Below are 21118 nucleotides of genomic sequence, written 5' to 3' on the forward strand. Positions count from 1 at the left end.
ATTATTTAAATGAACAGCCCCTTTATACTCAATTGTGGCTTCAGGTGAAGAGATTCCATACATTTTTATGGAGTTAATTGATTCTTCAGATAGTATTATTTAAGAAGACACACATCACTTTCATTTCTTTTTTAGTTTTAAATATACTGAGAGTACAGTTTGACCCTGACTGGTAGGAGACATGATTAAACCTTAACAGTTGTAGATGTTTCATTTTTTCTTTATAATTTGGAGTACACTGTTTCTACAAGTTCAAAACTCATGGAAAAAAATTCTGTTTAGTTTTTTTGTTTGTTTGATTTAGTTGTTTTAAGGTTTTTGTTAGAAAGGGGAGCAAGTAGATTTTTCTTCTGGGGATAGGTGATGGGCCCGAGTATGTTTGCCAGATCCAGACCGGCATGCTCATGTCACCCTCAGTGCAGGGTCTCTGGAGTAAGAACTGCTGTTTGGACTGTTTGTCCCCACAGCCCTGATTGGCGGGACCAAGGAGGAAGGAGTTTGATAGCCCTTTCTCCTCCTCAGTTCTGTAAGCCATGTCATTTCCTCGTTCTCTTTAGTTGAATGAATGTCCCTTCCTTTTTGTGAAATAATTTCTTCTCTGTTTTAATGCAAACAATAGCTGTGGAAAACATTATACATGTAATTTTATAATATAGGAATTTCTTTCAAATCTGTAATTTATTTTATAACTGCCTATATAGTATCCAGAGTAGATACTGTGATCACCTTATCACAGGTGGGATAAGAGACTACATAATCTGTCCTTCTCTGAGCAGGCCCTGTAAGCAGTACATTCAGTGTTATTCCACCTCAGTGTTATTTTGAGGAATCCTGTTTGGGGTGTGCCAATATAAAGTCTTCCTCTCTCTCCAAAAGAAGGTTAGCATTTCAGTTCTCAAGACTGGGGAGAGGATACAATGTTTTATTCTAGCCATCTACAACCCCACCTACTTTATGTTTCTAGTTCCCTTGTTTTTACATATTTTGTCTTTTCTCTTAGTTTGCTGCCTGTATACTTCAGTTATTGACACAATTACTATATACATTTCCCTGGAGTACAATGCCTGCATTTCTGTTTTTAGGAAGCCTCTTTGTTATTGCTGCATGATGTGTAAATATATAACTCTCAAAGAGACAGTGAGCCTTTATAATAGCTTGACAGTCCTTTTTTAAAAAATTAAAACCAATTTTGAATTGATATTTGCATACCAACACTGTATCTTAAAGTATTAAGCCTCACTTAAGCAAGGAAGCCCAATGATAAAGCACTCTGTTCCTCTTACCATTGCAACCTGCCGTTGACACTATTCCTGGTGTGTCATGCACTGACATTAAATGTTTTTGAAATGACTGTAGTTGAACAAGTCAGGCCTAGGATTTGTTAGGTGAGAGAATCAAAACTAAAATAAGAGGCATAGTATGTGGGTGAGGGAAGTGAAGTCAAATGAGACTTTTTACTGGAGGAAGAGATATGCTTTCTTGACCTGATGCTTTTGAGAAAATCTGAAGATGAGCCTGGTGACTGCTGTTGGTGAGCAGTGGGACATTGTGGAAAGCAGACTGAGTTACAAAGAAAAAAGATAGCTGCTACAAACGATAGCCTGAAAAATTGGATGGTGGCCACAGACTATGGCTCAGATGGCTTGTGAGCACTTATAGTTCATAAAGAGCAAGTCATGGGTCTCAAAAGCTGGGAGGGGCTCTAAGCATTCTGCAAAGTCGGTGGAAATGTCCTTGACCAGCTTGAACTTGTGGGTGAATATTAGGGTGATATACAGGAGGAATAATTCCACATCCATCAGGTATGATGTAAAAAGCCGAGAGTACAAGTATGGAACTAGAGTAATAAAAATTAGCAACATCATATATAAAAAAGAGACTGAGGGTTTGGCTTAAATGTATATGAATCTATAATATGATCCATACTGTGTTAATTATCTATAATGCTATTGCCTCATCCCCCCAAAACATCTAATATAATCCTAGATTGTATTAAGAAAGCAAAATGAGGTGATAGTCTTACTCTACCAGTTCTACTTAGCTTCCCTACACTGTTGTGTTTATTTCTATTCCTGCATTTTAAGAAAGAGAACATAAAACAGACTGTGCTCAAGAGATAGCACCTAGAATAGGAATGGTTCTGGAACCTTGCTCAACCAGTGAGGAATGATGGAAAGAAATTAGAAAGGTAGTGAAGAACAGTGTCTGTGCAAATTTGTCTAGAGTTGAATCATGAATAGTGGCTTTCCAGTGGCCTATCCATCCCAGCAGAACCTGACAGTGTAGAAGGGAACCTGTCCTCTGAAGAGGATTGAGCTGGTTGAACCTGAAGAATCTCAATATGAAGATTCTATGATTCCTGTGTTGTTCTCTTTCTAATGAGATGGTGCATCATCTGTTTCTACCCTGATAGTCTGAATTTCGCTCCTATATTATCCTTGCCCAAGAACTCCATAATCATGCTTATCAAGTCCTGCTTTGCCAGCCAGTGGAGGTTTACAAAAAAATCTGAGCAAAAGGGGTGGGGGGAAATGGTGAGTTTTTAATACTGCTAAATAGATTAAATTTTAAGAAGTGGCTTTTATTCTGAAATGTCCTGCCTGGGTTTTATGCTAAAATATCCCCCTTTTATGAAATGATGATTTCAGAGAATACTAGAGCCAGAGTCCGCAATTGAGAACACAGGCTCTGGGACCTGGCTGCTCTGCCCAGAGCTATATATGTAACCTGGAAAAACTGCTTACCTTCTCTGGGCCTCTGTTGCCTTATCTATAAAACAGGGGTGATAATAATAATATATGTGTTGTAGATAATAGTAACACGTGTCTTGTCATGTGGCCATGACACCTTAATATGTAATGGAAAGAAGGTGCTTAGAAGAGAATCTTACATATAGCAAGTGGTTAATAAAAGGTAACTGCCATTTAAAATTTTAAAAATTATTTAACATTTTCAATCAAAGGAGTTAGATGTTAGCAACCTGATCTCATTACCTTAGATGTTTTAGAAATTTACTAATCTGATACGCTGAAAATCTGAGGACCGCTGTTTTATAATATGGGCTCATAGGATTTTCTGCAGTTGAGCATTGACCTGATGACAGACATCATTCTCTCGTTCTTTTAAATTAAATCTATTTCTTTGGAACGAGCTTTCTTTTCATTTTTGTGCTGAACCAATGAGATCTTTCCTATCATGTTTTGGTGACATCCATGAAAATCTATTTTGCTTCTTGCGTTAAAATGGCCAGATCACTATTTATTGTCCTGCTCTGTGCAGTGGAATTGATTTTCATGCGTGGCTAATAGACACAATCTCATTACCTGCTCCGAAATCTTGCAAGAATTGTATTGTAGCACACTTCCAGAGTTCTCGCTTCTTGTGCATCTGAAAATTCCAACCTTGATCAAATCATTTAACTTCTGTGGTTTTACCTCATCTTTTTTATTTTAATTTATCTTTATTGTTGAAAGTATTTTTTCCCCACTGGCCCCCTTCACGGTACTATTGTCTGTGTCCATGGGTTATGTATATATGCATATAAGTCCTTGGTTAATCTCTTCCTGCCCTCCTGCCCCCCTTCCCTCTGAGATTCATCAGTATGTTCCATGTTTCAATGTTCCTCCTCATCTTTATTTTTTAAAATATATTTTTATTGATTTCAGAGAGGAAGGGAGAGGGAGAGAGAGAGATAGAAACATCAATGATGAGAGAGAATCATTGATCTGCTGCCTTTTGCATGCCCCCTACTGGGGATTGACTCTGCAACCTCCTGGTTCATAAGTCTATGCTCAACCACTGAGCCACACAGGCCAGGTGTACCTCATCTTTAAATAAGGGCAGTAACATCTGCCCTGTCAGAGTTTTTTTGAATATTAGTTTATATATTATTTATAAAGGTATTTTACAAGTTATAAAAGTGCTCTGCCTATATGGGGTATTATTTTAATGATTATAGTCAGGAACTAGTTTCAAGAGTTAAACACATATCTAGTTATTTTCCAACTTTGCAGTTAAGCTATGGTTGGGTAACCTCAGAGAGTTGAAATTACTTCAGTATCCAGTTAAGCAAAATGCAATTTAGTTTGTGTTTTCTATTATATCTTCTATTCTTATAATTATGTGCAGCCTGCACATCACAAGCCATTAAGTGGTAGCTACTTGAAAAAGAGAAACGGATAATGCAGTTAGATTAATTTTCACAGTGGACTTTTTATGTGTTTTATTTTGGGATATTGCTTTTTATATATCCTAGTTATTGTTTAACTGTGGTTAAGTGGCTTGCTAATAATTGGCCCCAGGAGTCAAAGAAGGATGATGATAAACTAAAGACTTAACAGTTAAGACTAGTGAGACTGAAAAAAAAAGCTAAACTGAATGTGTTTTTTAGAATTAATATAACTAAAAATCTTTGAAAAACAAATGATTACACCTTTTAAAAATTTATTCCTAAAATATTTATTGAGCATCCATATTTGCAAGTTATATTCCCTGACCCTAAAGGTATAACAACAAGACAAGATCCTGCATTCAGAACTGATAAATTTGGGAGTATTGGAGGGAGGACATGTACATGCAATAAACAAATATGTATCCATGGATATATAATATGATAAATGCTCTGAAGAAAAATAGAGAAAGTGATAGAGAGTGGACAGGCAGGAGATTATTAAAATATTATCTTAAAATTTTTTAATTGTGGTAAAATAACAAAATTTACTATCTTAACTATTTCTAAGTGCATAGTTCAATAATGTTAAGTATAGTCATCTGATCTCTACAACTTTTTTATCTTGCAAAACTGGAACTCTGTACCCATACCAACTCACCATAATTCCTTCCCTGGGTTCCGTCAGCCACTACTCTATTTTCTGTGTCTATGAATTCAACTACTCTGTGTACCGCATATAGGTGGAGTCATACAGAATTTGTCCTTTTGTGTCTAGCATATAGTATAGCATTATGTCCTCAAGATTCATTCATATTATAGCATGTGTAATTGTACCCTTTTAATTACTCTGATAATTGTGTTACATATGCTTAGCTTATGGAATTCTTGAGACTGTAAGCACCAACTTTGACTTTCAATTAAATTAAAAATCCTTTATCTTTATGACTTATGGAAATCTTGCCTACTAAAGAAGGTAGTGCTGCTGTGTTTCCAGAGAGCCGAATTACAAATAAGTACCTAGAGGTACTATGTCAGAGTATTATAGCCATCCCATCAACAGTCAGGTTTCTATAGGTCAATAATAAAGAGTAATATAAGAAATTAGAGGGTTTTAAAATAATGCCTATTTGTAGAGCTGTATATTTGTTTTATATATGCCAATTAGAACCTTTTACATAACTATAATCAAAACATTGAATATGTGCTACATTACAATTTGATTTTGTTCTACTCAGTTGCTTTGATGATATGCAGTTATAGCCATTTCATCTGTCGTACTTTTAGTGACACAAGAGGTGGGACATACGTTTCATCTCCTTCCAGTCACTCATTTTCAATATGCTCCTTGGTCTGAGAGAGACTGTGTTTGTGCCAACCTGTTATGATGTACATTTTCCTGTATCACCTGTTCTTGTTTCCAACATGGTAGTTGTACTGTGGCATTAGAACAGATGTACCTGTGTAGCCCTCTCCTATCTTGCTCATCCACTTTGATGAACACATTACGTACATGAGCAAGGGATCAGCAGCCCTTCAAGGCAGAGGTCCTGCATCCTTGCCTATGGGAATGTTCTGCTAACTACAAGGCTAAAGTTCTGTATTGTCTTATCATATACCTGAGACTGTCTTTTAGTATGGATTATGTAGAAGCATACTCTTTCCCACCAGGTCCAGTCTAAACCACATGACATTTAGGTTAAATTTTAATCTACCCTGTTTGTGAAATGTGGCACTGGACTGGCTCATTTTAAGTACACTTGAATGAGACTCACTTATGGGAAGTGGGAAATGAATAGTGAGTAGCAAGGGGGTCTTTCACAAAGCCCAAACTGCATGGTGCCTGCATTCCAATGAAGGCCGGCCCATGTCTATTTATTTATTATTCTTAGTTCCTCTTGTAAGAGAGAAAAAAAACAGTCTGGTTTCAGTGGTGCTGATCTGAAATTAAACACTGCCAAGACTGGATTTGTTTTCTTCCTATATCAAGGAGAGTCAGATTTATCTTTTCTGTACAAAGCTGCCACCGGCTTTATAACATGTGTTTGGACTTACAGGACTGACCCATGGGCCCTCAGGAGCAGCTAGGAACTCATCTAAGATCTAACAATGGCTGTTATTCAGAAGGAATACAGGCCAAGGACCTCATTGAATGGAACAGAATTTATTTTTTTATAAGTTTATTTACCAGGAGAAAAAATTAAAGTGTTCTAATTCTAATTCTAAAATAGCTCTGCCAAAGTTCAATATGTTTTTAATGCATTTCCAACACTTTGAGCCATTAAGAACCTTTTTAAATTATAAACATTAGAAGGCCATAAAAAGTATCTGTCCTATTAGACTGCAGAGATAAAGACAGCATTGAGTAGCATTGAATTGGGCAGAGGACAATAACATAGTAGCAATGTAGTACCTTATTTATTATAATATATTCTTTTCCTTCCTTATAGATCTTCCTGCCCTACTGGCTTTGTAATACTTGAACCTCAATCCAGCACTTTCTCTCAACTAAACTCTTTGGCCACACAGAGAAATCTTGTGTGAGAGGTTTAGAAGTGCTTAAACAATGTTACCCTAATAAATTCAATGGATAAATAAAAATAACCTAAAAAAAGATCAGACAGAACACAGTTGCCTTTAGTCATCCATTGACTTTCATTGAGTGCAGAGATAGTTCCAGAAGGTGTCAGGCAGGGTCCTTGGCTATGAAGAATGAGCATGCCAGCAGTCCTTCTTCCAGGCCCTGTTCGGAAGCCTTTATAGGCAGCTTCCTGCGTCACTTTGAATAGGCTGAGGAGTTTGAGAAGATGAAAAGATCTGGAGATTACCAGTTACCTCACCCAGCTGTGCCTCGGATGGGTCATTTAACACTGAAAAATATCACAGAACTGTTTGAGGTCACATTTTTTACAAGATGGGACAAAAGGAGGCTTACAGTTGTTCATATGGAAAACAAAACAATAATTAATAATACAAGAATAAACTCTGGCCCTAACCGGTTTGGCTCAGAGGATAGAGCGTCGGCCTGCGGACTGAGGGGTCCCAGGTTTGATTCCGGTCAAGGGCATGTACCTTGGTTGCAGGCACATCCCGAGTAGGGGGTGTGCAAGAGGCAGCTGATCCATGTTTCTCTCTCATCGATATTTCTAACTCTCTATCCCTCTCTGTAAAAAAATCAATAAATATATTTTAAATAAAAGAATAAATTCTGTGTTTCATGCATACCCACCCTGTAGGTAGGTCTGTCAATTGGGAGCTTGCACAGATTCCTTGTTCTAGTGCTCTGATTCCATCAGTCTCTGTAAAGGGGGTTTCACTAGCACAGTGAAAAATCAGCGCTATCAGTATTTGTCCCTTATTGAGTACCAACTACAGTATGTTGAGTATGGTCCTGAGGCCACTGGAATGCTTAGGGATACCTTTGCTTCCCACAGCAGAGTCTTCTAGAAAAAGGATAACAGTTACTAAATCTTCTTTGCCATGGGTCATCTAAATTTTACCCCAAATCTCATATATTTAGCAAAAAAAAAGTATTTTCAATGAAATTATTAATTTGTATTAAATTAAATGCCTTATCAAATTTATGGTTCAGTAGAGTTGTATTTTATGGTCTCTATATAAGCATTTACATACTGGGGTCCCCTACATAATCAATATGTACTGCATACTTATATTTTTTTATATAACTTGTAGTATGATTGACCATTCTAAATTGCCACAAAGGTTTGTAATTTTGTCACTGCTTTGTGCTTATGTTGGACATATTTAGAGAAGACAAATGTTTATTGGTTAACTTCCTTCACTTTAAAGTCTGTCTTAGGTTGAGCTAGAAAATAACTCAGCAAATTACTAAAATGTCCTGAATCTAAGTTTTTTAATAATTCTAATCAATTTCCTACCGGTACTAGCACCTCTTCATAGCACTGCTGGAAGAATGAAATGGGATAAGGAATAAAAAATGGTTAGCAGAGTACCTGGTTCACCAGGTTTACCCTGAACTCTGTAGGCTTGCTAATAAATTCTGACCCTTTTGTAAAATTAAGAAACTTGTTACAACTGAGGATATATACTACTATGGCAAAACTCTCCCAATAGAATTATTAAGCCGAGTAGTTTGGGTTTTGTTTGACACACACACATCAAGTTCCAGTTTGCCTTAAGTAAAACAAAAGATATATGCATATTCTCAATTTCATGTCAAAAAATGACAACATGTTTAGAAACTAGGAGAACATTTTGACTCTTCAAGTGTTATCAGGATAGAACAACATAGTGACCTAGAGTGGCAAAGAAAACAGAATGTGAATGTTTTACTGACCTGTGAGATCTTGTTAGTCTGTGGTATAGGACGTTTTGCAATTATTAGTGACTTGATGAACATTTTGGACACTTTAACTCTTTGAAGAGTGAGGGCCTCTAAGTTTGCCCGGAACACACAGAGATTGACAACCATCATTTGATTTGCATAGCAAGGTATTCTATGGGGTATGACCCAGGTGTCTCAGGGGTTATCTTTCCCTTTGCTCATTTGCCTACAGACCTCAGGAAGGTAGAGGACCCTTATTGAACGAGATTGGTGATGGGGTCATGATGCTGTGGATCTAAGGAATTGAAATACATGGGAAAAATCTTTCACTATGAAGGCTGCTTCTGAGGCAGGCTTGTATTCTGCGCCTCTGACCCAAGGGCAAAAGAACCAGTTCCAGAATGGCCTTTGTTTTCAGGACATATTAGGAAAAGTTCACTCACTCTTAAACAACCAGCTATGCTATTTGCTTGTGCCTGGAATCTCAAACTCAGCATGTTCAGAACCAATTTTATGAATTGGGAAATAGATGGATTTTATCTTTGACCTTATACTTGCTGTGTACTTCTGTCCATTGTTCCCTAAGCATTTTCAGATGCACTCTCTTATCAAACCTGCTCTCAGCTTATTTGTCCCCATTAATGTGGACAGATAACTTATCCTAACACATGCAATGATATTTGGCCACTAAAATAGAACTTGCCTACTTCATCTGTAAGGATAATGCTGCTTATGTTGTTCAAACTAGGTGAAATAGATGAGAGCTAAAATCTCCACAGTAATAACAACAGATTATAAAAGCTTGATGATATGTCAAAATTTTAGTTTATAAAGGTTAACCATGTTCCTTTGTTTGTGTAATATTTTTTATAAATTAATTTTAAGAATATAAAGAACTGGTGATTACATTACCTATTAGAATAAATTACAAGTGAATAGAAAGCTTTAAAAATGAATAATACATATACATGAAATTAAAACTACAAATACAAGACATTTTATTAGAAAGTAAGGTTATACCTATTATTAAAATAAGAAAGATAATAGCACTGTTTGATGTCAAAATTGCTGATCTTCCATCCATGTTATTACCCTTGTAGAATGAGAAATAAAAGTAATAAAACGATGTGAAATATTTCTACCAACCAAATAGCAATATTTCTTTCATATAGATCTAAACAAGAGACTGTAGATTCATATTAATAACTGGCATTGAAAACCCTTTCTAGTATAAATAATCAGTAGAGAATATTCAGATGTTAAAATATATTTCTGTTTGCCCTGGCCTGTGTGACTCCGTTGGTTGGAGTGTTGCCCTGTACCCAGGAAGGTCAGAGGTTCAATTCCCTGTCAGGACACATACCTTAGGTTGTGGGTTTTATCCCCAGTCACGGAGGCAACAGATCAATGTATCTTTCTCACATTGCTGTTTCTTTACCTTTCTCCCCTTCTAAAAACCAACAAAAAAAGAAAATATTTTTTTCATTAAATAGTATAAGTTATTTCATTCTCTTTAGATAGGCTATATTGCTATTAATTTGGATCATGAATTTATCATGAATAACATTTGATTTGTTAATGTTTATATCTGGTTAATTATCCATTTTAATTGCTGAAATCATAGATGCTATGCAAGAGGCAAAAATCAGAAATATATGATAAAATAGTTATTAGTAGATTTCCTCAACTTTCTTTCAGTCCCTTGCCTGGAGATAATACATAGGTGTTTATCCTTTGGCATCTCTCTCTATGCCCATGTAGATATATACAGTAAAGGTCAATGTATGTCCCAGGTCTACTCCTTACTAATTATAACAAAATGAGATGAAATTGTACATAGTAGTATTCTGAAAATCTACTTTACATCTCTAAATATTTTCCAAACATCTCTTTAGTTGCTAAAGTCTAATGCAATATATTTGTATACAGATTTAACTCATTCTTGGTAGTAACTATTTATTATACTGGAGTATCTATACCCTAATTATTCAGCCTTCCTTTTTTTGATGGGTAGGTTCTTGTTATTTTCTATAAAAAGTGATACATAAATAATATATATATTTCCTTATAATAAAACATTTTATTCCTATAAATTATACTTTTAAGGTAGAATTGGTGGGCCAAAGTACATCTAAAACATTACTAGATCTCACATTACTTTCCAGAAGGCTAGCAAGTTACTAGTAAACTCCCACAAGGTGTGAGAACAGAACTTTCTGAACATGCTTTTGAGCACTGAATATTAAAGCTTATTTAAAATTGGTTGTCAGTTTATTGATTTAGAAATGGTATGTTACTATTTTAATTTGTATTTCATTTTCTTTCATGTGTTTATTGACTTTTTGTATTTTTTGCATCATCAGATTACTATTTTATCTTTAGGATGGTTTTCCAATCTTTTCCTTTTCAGTTTGTAGGAATGGTTTCTATTAGTAGGGTTATTAGTCATTTGTTTATCATATATATTTTATATATATTTTCCCTCATTCCACCATTTGCCTTTTGAATTTATTTGTGGTACATTTTAAGGAGAAATGTTTAAATTGTATGTAGTTAAATCAATCATACCCTTTAGGACTATCCATATATATTAATATATGATAAAAGTTTCATTAGACTTCAATTCAATCCAAACATAAATTTATTCATTCTAGGTAGATGGCCAGATATGTAGTAGCATAAGTAATTAAATCATTGTTTTTCCTTGTGGTTTCTCACTTTCCAATCTTGTTTTAGAAGGTATTTTTCAACATTTTCTTTGAATAACTTTAAAGAGTTTATTTTTTCCTGAGGTCTTTAATCAGTAAAATTCGGATCAAAAATATTGTGCAGATGTCTACAGGGCTGGGAAGACCTCTGGGCAAGATTTCTCTCTTTAATGATGAGCCAAGAAAATGGCCCTTTCTCACTTTTGTTCTGGGATGGCATGTGATGTGGTATCCGGGAATAAGGAGGCATCAAGTGACCACAGAGCAGCCGCTTAGAAGAAATATGGTATGGAAGCTGAGTAGACATAACTGAATTAAAATAACCCCACACTTAATCTTGATTTGCTTCATATTAATCTATTCAACAAATATTTATTGATACTCTATTATTTGAGAGTAACTCTCCTAGGCTTTGGGGACACAGTGGTAAGTACTCTGGCCTCATGGACATCGCTTTCTAATTTGTATCTCCCCATGGCTTGGCAATGTAAGGGCGTATTTATATGAAGCAAAGCTTGAAGAGATTCGTAGAACAGTGTAGGAAGGAAGTTCTAAAAGTAAGCATAAACATTAGGGCAGACTTTACAAATAAACTGTTTTAATCAGGATGTTTTGGACTGCAAGTAACAGAAAGCCAGTTCATAGACTAAACAATAAGGAAATTTATTAACTTGTAGTAACAGGAAGTCCATAGATAAATCACACTTTGCAGTTTGTTGACTTAGTGGCTCAGCAATATTATCAGGGACTTTAGTTTTTTCTAAATCTCTCCTGCATTGGCTTTAACCCAAGGCTAGCCCACTTCATAGTCATAGAAGCAACTAGAAAAGGATACTTGTTCAAATATGACAGAAGGGAGAGAGAAATATTTTCTCAAACATAGAATAGAACTCCTTTCTTTCAATCTGTTAGGCCAATTAAGTACCAGTAATAATAACTGGGAATTTTTATGAACTGATTGACTTAGTGTCCTTATTCTCAAATTTCACTGTACTTCAGTGATGTTGGTTTACATCAGAATCACTTGGGAGGCTTGTTAAGTGATAGATAACTGGGTCCCCCTCCCCTCCCAACCACCAGAGTTCATGATGTAATAGGTTTGGGGTTGGGCTCAGTAATTTATATTTCTAAAGAAATTCCAAGTGCCCAGCCAGGTGTAGCTCAGCGGTTGAGCGTCGACCCAGGAACTGAGAGGTCACTGGTTCAATTCCCGGTCAGGGCATATGCCCAGGTTGCGGGCTCGATCCCCAGTGGGGGGCGTGCAGGAGGCAGCTGATCAGTGATTCTCTATCATCATTGATGTTTCTATCTCTCTCTCCCTCTCTCTTCCTCTCTGAAATCAATAAAAATATATTTAAAAAAATTTCCAAGTGATGCTAGTGTTGCCAGTTGAGAAATAATGATTTGGAGTAACGAAGATGCACCCTTGCACTACAAACCTATTAGAATGGCCAAAATTCAGGACCCTAACAATACCACTTGTTGGTATATGTAGCAACAGGAACTCTTACTCATACCTGATAGGAATGCAAAGCAGTACATTCACTTATCAAGACAGCTTGACAGTTTCTTACTAAACTAAATATGCTTTTAACATATGATCCAGCAATAGTGATCCTTCGTATATACGCAAAGGAGTAAAACTTATGTCCACACAAACACCTACACATGGATGTTTATAACAGCTTTATTCATAATTGCCAAAACTTGGAAGCCACCAAGTTGTTCTTCAGTCAGTGGGACAAATAAACTGTGGTATATCCAGACAATGCAAAAATATTCAGTGCTTAAGAAAGCTATCAACCCATGAAAAGACATGGAAGAAATGTAAATGCATATTACTAAGTGAAAGAAGCCAACCTGAAAAGGCTAAGCACAGTATGTGTAATTCCAACCGGGTGAGATTCTGGAAAAGGCAAAACTATATAGACAGTGAAAAGATCAGTGGTTGCTTGCGGGGAGAGAGGGGTGAATAGGAAGAACACAGGATTTTTAAGGTAGTGAAAATACTCTGTATGAAATAATGGTGGATACATGTATTTATACATTTGACCCAACCGACAGAATGTACAACACCAGGAGTAAACTGTAATGTAAACTGTGGATTCTGGGTGATGATGATGTGTCAATGTAGATACATCAGTTGTAACAAATGTACCACTCTGGTGGGGGGCAGATTATTTGAGGGGACAGGGGGTATATGGGAAATCTTTGTACTTTCTGTTCAATTTCGCTGTGAACCTAAACCCGCTCTTTTTAAAAGACACACACACACACACACACACACACACACACACACACACACACTACGTGTATTCTTAGGTCTAGGGATAGGATCAGCTGTCCCTGACCCACAAGTTGTGGAGAACTAAATAGCTGAATGAAATTAGGGATTTGGGGAGCTGCTGGGAAAGAAGAAAGGAGAATGAATGCTGGATACTAATTTACAGGGTCCCTAATAGTTGATATGAATTGAATGAAGTACTTGTAGTCAAATTACTGTTGAGAAATTGGATAAAGTCTTCTTCTAATTTTGAATAAATGTGTTCAAGATTAGGTACTTGTATACTATGAATCAGAATTGAGATCTGCAAAGAACCTTGCTTTTCATTAAAAAAAAACAAAACCAACTCTTGATTTTAGGAGCGATACTAGAAATTTTTACTATAGGTGTTACTTGGATCTAACCTTGAGTCCAGTTATAATAAGAGAAATGTATGGGACCTGAATTGTTTAGAGCAGTGGTTCTCAACCTTCTGGCCCTTTAAATACAGTTCCTCAAGTTGTAACCCAACCATAAAATTATTTTCGTTGCTACTTCATAACTGTAATGTTGCTACTCTTATGAATCAAAATGTAAATATCTGATATGCAGGATGGTCTTAGGCGACCCCTGTGAAAGGGTTGTTCAACCGCCAAAGGGGTCGCGACCCACAGGTTGAGAACCGCTGGTTTAGAGGCTGTTGGGATGCAGTTCTCCGTGGGCCTCTCATACTTTGGCACATCTATCCAGCAGAGACCCTGATGGCCTTTGTTCTGGGCTGTCTTTTCATGAGTGTTTGATAGTGAAGAGCTTTGGAAGATAGAGACAGTGCCTGCCGCTGGAGTAGAGGACAGGCTGTCTTACTGTTTGGTATAATATACTAAAGACAGTGTACCTCTGGAGCAAAAGGCAGGCAGGTTTGCTTACATCCATAATAAAAGGTTTGGATTTCCTAAGCTCAGGGTTCTTCAGATGTAACACAGACCTCCTGCATGTGCAGCATGACCTGGACCCTTTGTATTACTCCCATGGGCCTTGAGGGGCAAGGGGTCCAACAGCAACTTGAAGCTTATGCTACTCGCTGAGTTGTTAGTAATGAAGTCCTTTATCTCTGACCTAGGTGTCTCACATCTTCTGCCAACATCTGTGAAACTAGGGCAGGTAGCTTGTTAATATGAAAGTTGGGTAAAATCTCAGACCCTTCACAGTTCTTTTTTTGTCTCTTCAGTTCTTGACAGAATATATTTACAAGAAAAAAATTGAGTTCTCTCTCATTTCATCTGACTCCTACATATTATTGACTGGAAAGTTGAGACCTGGATAATAATAAATCTCACAGTGCACAGCTAGTCTATTTGCACATGTGAACAGTGAATCTTTTTGCACAAGTACACAGACAGTCTATTTACACATGTGCACAGATAATCTATTTGCACAGGTGCACAGCCAGTCTGTTTACACAAATGTACAGCAAATGTTTTCACAAGTGCACGGACTGTTTGCACAAGTACACAATGAGTCTGTTTATATGAGAGCACAGCAAGTCTGTGTACATGAGGGCACAGTGAGCCTGTTTGCACAAGTGAACATCCAGTCTGTTTGCATAAGTGCCCAGACTATTTGCACAAGTGCATAGCGAGTCTATTTGTATGAGACCACAGCAAGTCTGTGTCCACAGTGCACAGTGAATCTGTTTGCACAAGTGCACAGCAAGTCTGCTTACACAAATGTACAGCAAGTGTTTTCACAAGTGCACATCCAGTCTGCACAAGTGCACAGTGAGTCTGTTTGTATGAGAGCACAGCAGGTCTGTCACACAAGTGCACAGTGAACAAGTCTCCTGCTGCACAAGCAGCCCTCAGAGCCTGCCCTCGAGGCTCTCGGTGCACTTTGCTTTTTGCCTCACTATAAAACCTGGCTCTGTGAGTAAAACCTGTAGTCCTCTTTAAGTCAATTTAAGGATGTGGTTAGACAATAAGAACTTCCCATTTCAAGATAAAACCAGATAAAATTGACATAAATTGAGTGGGGCGGTTAGTTGTATATAGCATATAGATATAACCTGACAGGGTTATTCAGCCCTAAGAGGTACTTGGAAGAATAAAAGATAATTATCTGTCAGAGTCATTCAGGTGTAACTCTACTAAGTACAATGTGAGATTAGTTGACCTTTGCTACTATTTCTCAATTTGTGTGTTTGCTTGTTGCCCTAATTCTGAGGCTATGTGGCAATTTATTTTAAGTTATAAAGCGGAACTCTGCTTGACCAGCAGATATTAATATGCCTCCTGCTAGAAGGATATGTAGACCTAGAAAGGTGGCCACTTTAGCTGTTTTGTCCTCAGTTATGCTCTCACATTAGCAAGTCCAGCCTACTCGCTTATTAGGCGGACATTGGTAACGCTTTTTTGTTTTGACACATTAGATGTATCTTTTTCTCTTTAAAAATAATTTCTTAGTACTTTGAAATTATGACTCTGGTTCTATATTTTATCAGTATTCTATCTGACCCACATATACCATACTGATCACATATCAGCTTTAATTATTTTAAAAGTTTATAAATTTTTTGAAAACAAAGACATACCTTTTCACCCTCAGAAGTGCCTATAGCGACTTTTGAAAAATAACACCTTGCCATGGAAGTTAAGAGAACATGGCTCTGGGCTCCACACCTGTCATCCACCCATGTCAAAGAAAATTGAATGTTACCTAGGTGACCTATCCATGAGCTGGGTCTTTAATTTCATTGTGGCTATTGGAGCTCTCACTGTAGTCAAAGAGAAAAAGGAAGTGAGGGCAGAGAAATGATTGCTGCAGGTGACCTGTATGCAGCCCACAGAGGAAATCGTTGGCCCTCCGTGCAGGTGCCTTTGCTGGCCACCTCTAACCCTGTCTGGGTGTGTAAAGCATACACGCATCCCATTCTAGGATAGAATCTGGAGTGTCTAAGGATGATTTTTAAAGAAAGTAGCAATGTAGTTAATCTGTAGATACTGGTAAAATTAGAAATTCCAAGTTAGCAATTTATAATTCTTCCTGATAAGTTCATCAGTTGGACACCTTTGGAAGCATTTTAATACCAGGTTTAGAAAGGTGGACCTAAGCTATTCTTTTGCACAGATTATGAATCGAAGATGATTTAGCTGAGATGACTGGTTAACATGTTACGTGGTAATATGTTTATTAGTCCCCAAGAGAGTGTAGAGCTCATAATATATTTGCATTATGTATCTTTATCCAGCAGTTATGCTCAGAAAATGACATAGTTTTGAATAATTAATAGCAGAATTCAAATAAAAAAAAACAGAATGGGAAGCCATAGAGTCTGGTGTCGTGGTGTTGTGGCTAAGGTCCCCTTGTCACCCTGAGGTCTGCTGACAGTGTGGAGGGCACACAGGAGAGGCTGTGAGGGGCTGCACGGCATTTCAACTGTAGCAGCTTTGGACCCATTTCACTTCCTGACTGAGGACTGAGGGGTAAGCAGCAGGGTCTGATCACTCCCAGGGTATGTTCCTACAGCTCCATGTCCCTGTCCTCAGCCCAGCTCGGAGGAGCTCCAGGTCCTATCTGCTAGATCTGCGGCCATACCAGGTGTGCTATCTATTTGATATCTTTATTTAGATTAACCGTGTAGCTCTGACTCTTCATCCCTAAGATGCAACTGAGCATCTTTCCCCACAGCCTTCCCTGCCCCATGCCCCCAAGATAAGTATTGGTCTGCAGTGTCCCTTAGCTCAATAAATATTTCTAGAAACTTCCCACTCATCCCAGCCAGCACCTACTACTCACCCTTGATTCTTTCCACTACTTCATCCTTACACTGAATTCATCCCTGAGTCGTACCCATTCTTTTTCCCAAATGCCTGGGTGTTTAAGAGGCGTATCTGCTTGCCATGCACTAGCCTCAGTCACCCACCATGCTTCACTGTGCATCCTGCTAGCTCATCATCCCACAGTCCTTCTCTCCCCTCCAGACTTTCTCTGTCCCATAGACAGAGATCTTTTTAAAATGCAAATCCAATCATACCATGTCTAATAAAAAAGACCATAAAATACAGACTCCTTCCCATGCAGCTGCTGTCAGCACTTCGTGTCCCTTTCCCTGCTTCCTTTTTTAAAAAGTGGTAAAAATTGTATTTAATACTTTTAAAAATAGAGTGTTCTCAAGACTCAAGGTAGACATCTAGACCCATGAAAACACATTTCATGGCACTTGCACGCCATGAATAGAACAATCCCAAATGCCACAACAACCTGGCCACAGAGGTATCTAGCTCCCAGGCCCACTAGCAAAACCTCCCTGCTTCTTTTTGCCACATCACTGCTCTCACAGTCGTACATACGAGGTATGGATTTTGCATGTTTGTCTATCTCCCTCCACTAGGACATAAGTTCCAGGAGGGCAATGCTTTGGTCTGTCTTAATGCAGTGCCCGTGCCATGGAAGGGATGAATGACAGGTGTCTTTCCCCCACTGTCCAGCCATGGCCTCCCTCTCCATCAGCTCTCCACACTGGCTCCTGTGCTGTCTCAGCTTCAGCTTTTATTGTACTTCTTTCCCTTTCCTTGGTTCAGCCTCTCCTTCCTGCCTAAGAAACAGCGCTCTCCCACTCTTGCCTTCTCTTCAGATCCCTGCTTAAATGTCCCTTCCGCGTGGAGGTTGTCCCTAAACTACTTCTAAGCAAGAGAACCATGCGTTCCCTGTAATTTTAAACATCAGACCTCTCTGTTACCCTTGGAGCCTCAAGTCTTCAGTAATAATGCTTGTGGGCTCTTGACAAATATTTAGTAAATGAATCCATAGCATTCAGAATCTAAATGAGAAAGGACTTATAAGGTTTTTCCTCAAGGAGCCAGTTACATCAGTTGAAGTGTGAAGAAGTCAATCTAATACGCACCTCCAGGCATCCTTTTCTCTCCCCACCTGAGCTGCCAGCTGAAGGCCTGTGCCTCCCAGGCACGCTCCTGGGGAACGCCATGGCACAGCACTTAAGTGCAAATGAGTATCAAGTACACAGACAGTGCTCTCGGAGTTGTTAGAATCAGGGGCATTAGCAAGGCCTGGGAAGGTCTTTACATTCCCGATTAAACACTCCTGACCCACTCTTCCCCCACCAGCTTATATTTCCCTCACATGGGACCTTTTCCACTTCCCTGAGGAAATCGTTCCGGCATTCTCTGGCATACCTCCATGCCTTTTCACATGCTGTTCCCTTTCTGAAAACTTCCTTTCCTCCTCTCTTCGGCTGGTCAGCACCTCCTGTGTGTGAAGGAACTGTCAGGCTTTGTCTTATTCACCACACCGAATCAGGGCCCTGTCCGTCACACTTGGGGCAGATCTTTATAATGGCATTTGTCTCATATATTCTGCATAAACACGGTGTGTCTCTGGCTCCACATCCGTCTATAAGATAAGGAAGACAAAAACCGACCTTTTCGTCTTGTGCGCATCAGTGCCAGCACATGCTGAGGGCTCAGATGTGTTTCAGGCACTTAGGAACTGTCCCTAGTTCTGTCTGGGTCCGCCTGCTTTCTCCTTTAACACATTTCCCTATCTTCTTTGCCACCAACCTTCTTGGAGAAAATAATCTGTGGAAGGTCATTATCAAGTTATCGCAGCACTTATTTAATGTGTGTTTCGCTGCTTTACTGTCACATTAAAACGTGTGGTAGTAAAATAAAGTAATAAAACTGTCAATAAAAGTTCCACTTCCACTCAATATTTAATGCTAAAGAGCAAGAGACATTTCAGATTTCCATCCATAGTAGTAAAACGGCATTATCAAGGTTGGTAGGCAGTTTGCCTTGAGATACTGTGAACTTGATGAATAAAAATGTAAATTGTTAGACTACAGTGTAGTCTAGAAAGCAGTGTGTTACAGTGTTCCATATGCAACAGTCCCCGAAAAAAGTCAGGATATGAAGTAGCCCCATGCCACAGGGCTACCGCATATTTTTAAACAAAGAAAGGGCAGTGATGGCTGCTGACCAGCAAGCAGTCATGGAAGAATCAAGGAAAATGAAAAATGCCCTCGCGATACCATCATTAGTACATCTAAGCCATAAGGTACTGCCACATCCATTTCCTTACCTAACCCCAAAATGATTGGGAGGTAGATAACAGGATTCTCATTTTCCAAACCGGGAAGGTGAAGTTCCAAGATGGTTAAGGGACATTCAAACATGGGCTCTTTCTGTTACAGCACATTACTTCATTGCTAGGCAACTAAAACTGATACAATTTTTATACCAATTCAAATTGATGCAAATGTAGAATATATTTAGAAAATTTACCATTATAATTCCTAATCAAAGAGTAAATTCATGTGGTGTCCTGGGCTAGGTGGGCTTCAGAATAGTTGTAGTCTTGACACCATCTAAGGGGGAGATGAGGAAGGCAAAGGAAGGATCCTTCAGAGTGGGGACACATGTCTAAAACCTTGGGCCCACTGCTCCCGAGAGTATAAAACTTTCAGAATTCACAGGAAAGTTAAACCTTTATTTCAAAATTGTACTTTGAACTCAGAAGATAAAAAGGAGAGCTGTCTGAGGCCCAATGCTCAAATAGATGGACTAAAAACATTTTTAAAAATTCAAGAATGCTTATCAGAATTTGAGATGAATGTGGTAACAGACCCCCTATAGTTCAAGCCTTCAGTTCTGTGTAACAGGGTTTAAAGAAGCTTAGCTCAGCCTAACACACAGAATCAAAGACTTTTGGAGGGTTTTTGAAATGTGTTTTCATTTTCTCAGGGAAGAGAAAAGCAGATTCCTTACTTTTTTGTACCTGGTTGCTAAGGAATATTTTATAGTCTGTGGTTCAGGTCCATTCTTTAAGCAACACAGAGAAACACAATGGCACATATTCAAATCTGTGATTGGCCAGCCACCACCGGGGCAGTTTTGCCTCGCCTCTGTGTGCCAGAAAGAGTGAGCATTGTTTCAGGGGAGATAGAAGCTCAAGCCCAACACTGGGAACAGGGGACATGCATCCCCAGCCAAGGTCCCTGCATGAAGGGGCTGTGATTTGTCAAGCAGCACGGGCTGGAGTTAAGACAGCATCAGTCAGCAGTGGCAGTTAAGTATGTATTGGCATGGTCCAAGTTGAGCCAACATTTTTAACCTTGGAAAATATCTTCATGCACAGTAATTAACAGTGGTGTTCTAATGCCTGGCCGACGTGGCTCAGTGGTTGAGCATTGACTTATGAACCAAGAAGTCACAGTTCCATTCCCAGTCAGGGCACATGCCTAGGTTGCAGGCTTGATCCCCAATAGGAGGCGTGCAGGAGGCAGCCAATCAGTGATTCACTCTCATCAACGATGTCTCTCTCTCTGTTCCTTTCCCTTCCTCTCTGAAATTAATAAAAATATAATTTAAAAAAATAGCAGTGTTCTAAATTAGTGTCATGAGCAGAATTGTGTTCTCCCAAAATTCAGATGTTGAAGTTCTAATCCCCAGTCCTCAGACTGTGACTATATTTGGAGATAGGGTCTTGAAAGAAGTAATTAAAGTAAAATGAGGCAAGTAGGTTGGACCCTAATCCAATATGCCCGATGATCTTGTAAAAATTGGAGATTAGGACACGTACACACAGAGGGAAGACCATGTGAAGGCACGGGAAGATGGCCATCTGCAAGCCAAGGAGAGAGGTCTCAGAAGGAACCAACC

At 38.5% G+C, this 21118-nt stretch overlaps 1 protein-coding gene across 1 annotated transcript in view; it reads left to right on the forward strand.

Moving 5' to 3' along the window:
• Nucleotides 1-21118, forward strand: part of PTPRM (protein tyrosine phosphatase, receptor type M) — a 633774-nt gene that overhangs the window by 302071 nt on the left and 310585 nt on the right.

The sequence above is a fragment of the Myotis lucifugus genome, unplaced genomic scaffold (genome assembly GCF_000147115.1).
Source record: "Myotis lucifugus unplaced genomic scaffold, Myoluc2.0 scaffold_58, whole genome shotgun sequence".
In the NCBI taxonomy this organism is placed as follows: domain Eukaryota; kingdom Metazoa; phylum Chordata; class Mammalia; order Chiroptera; family Vespertilionidae; genus Myotis; species Myotis lucifugus.